The sequence below is a fragment of the Octopus bimaculoides genome, chromosome 21 (genome assembly GCF_001194135.2).
Source record: "Octopus bimaculoides isolate UCB-OBI-ISO-001 chromosome 21, ASM119413v2, whole genome shotgun sequence".
Taxonomy (NCBI): domain Eukaryota; kingdom Metazoa; phylum Mollusca; class Cephalopoda; order Octopoda; family Octopodidae; genus Octopus; species Octopus bimaculoides.
Window position 1 is genome coordinate 4,708,952 of NC_069001.1, and position 2,088 is coordinate 4,711,039.

General features: G+C 41.5%; 1 protein-coding gene across 5 annotated transcripts in view; it reads right to left on the minus strand.

The window, feature by feature from the left end:
* Positions 1–2,088, minus strand: part of LOC106868625 (monocarboxylate transporter 12) — a 57,075-nt gene that overhangs the window by 17,362 nt on the left and 37,625 nt on the right. The window lies entirely within an intron of this gene.

The window sequence follows — 2,088 nt, forward strand, 5'->3', positions numbered from 1 at the left end:
AAAAAAAAACTGAAACTATATGGAATCCCATAAGCGGAACAATTCCTGCGTTTGTATGGTAAACTTATTCATTCATTTTAACACTACCACAAGGTCCCTCGGTTAGTTTTAGTGCGGACCAGTAAGCTGTAGGTATTTGGGTCAGATCTCTGATTTGGGAATAACTTCCTTTCTTCTCCCACTTCTGTTGCTGAGGTCCTGGGGGGGGGGGGGAGTGAAGAGTGAGAGAGAGGTGTTGCCCTTGTTTCCTCTAAGTAAAAATGATAATGATAAAGTCAGTAGATAAATAAATATCATAAGTTCTTCAGCAGGTAAATAGACAGGATGTCAGGTACTGTGTTGGTATAGCCAGCTCTGGCATACACACACACACACACGGCTGTGGCCCATTCATACACACACACACACACACACACACACGGCTGTGGACCATTCATACACACACACAAACAAACACACATTTAGAAGTATAAAACACAGACACTCATACACATACATATGCATACACAGACACAAGCATACAGAAACATAAACACAAACACTCATACACATGCATGCACATATACAAACATACACTTAGATGTAGACACACACACACAAACACAGCTGTGACACTCATTCACACACACACACACAGCTGTGACACTCGTTCACACACACACATTCAGACACAGGCATACCCAGACACACACTCACCCACTCACACAGAAGTACACTCGGTGTGACCACACTCACTCACACCCCCTCTCAACCATCCGAGTACAATTATATAAACATATTTTATACCCAGAAGTTGATCCACCCCCACTAATAAACAACAAACTGTACTCTTTGTTGTTGTTGTGGCTGTTTAATCCCAGGTCAGCTCTGATAGGACAAACCTATTGTCTAAAGGTAATCCAACTGAGACCATCCCCTGTTATTTTTGCTTTTTTAAGGTGTTTCTTATGAAAATGTTATCTGATTTGACTTTCACTTTTGTTCAAGATCACATCATGTCATTTGAGGGAGATTTCAGTGTTAATTCTAGCAGATAAAGCAACTGCATAGAAGCACTCTCGTTAGTTTGACACACAGCATGTGTTCAAGTGTGTGTGTGTGTATTTCTGCTTTCTACTTTCTCAGTTCAACTATGCCAAGGTCAACTCAACCACATCTGTTACACTATCAGGTTCCCATGGTGAGGAAACGGTGGTGTGACATACTGTAGCCGTCCATGTGTATATTCATCAGTGTGTTTGTGTATACATACGCAAAAGAGGACCAGCAGTCCTTCCCGAGCCTAAAGCTTGCAGAGCAGTTTTTCCAAATTCTCACCCCACCCCACCCTATGGATGGGACACCAGCCTGTCACAGGGTATTAGGCATGTTCACCTGTTGACTGGACTGGAGCAATGTGAAATGAAATGTTTTATTCAAGAACACAATGCATTGCCTTGTCCAGGAATTGAAACTACAATCCTATGATCATGATTGTAACACCCTAACCACAAAGCCATGCACCTCCACATGTAAATGTATACATAAATATGCATGCATACATACATGGTTGAAATGGACAGAAAACAAAAGATGTAGACAGGTGAGGGAACAACAAACAGGTGTATTAGTTTGACACTCAGAAAGAATGGAAGGGTCTTTGATGTTTCGAGCATATGCTCTTTGACAGGAAGGGTTGAGAGGGAAAAAATGGAGTACTCTAACAATTATCTAAAAGTCTCCCTTCCCCAACTAAAATCACCACAGGCGTGGCTGTGTGGTAAGGAGCTTGTTTCCCAACCACATGGTTCTGGGTTCAGTCCCACTGCATGGCATCTTGGGCAAGTGTCTTCTACTATAGCCTTGGGTTGACCAAAGCCTTGTGAGTTGATTTGGTAGACGGAAACTGAAAGAAGCCCATCATATATAAATATATATATATAACTCCCTCATTCGCCAAATTCCCCAAATCAGACGAGGTTTCAAGTAGTGAAAATGTAGCAAAGCTAATGATGGTGCCCCAGCATGGCCATGACTCTAAAGCTGGGACTAGTAAAAAGAATCAAAAGTATAAGAAATATATATATATAAATATAAAACGAACCTCTC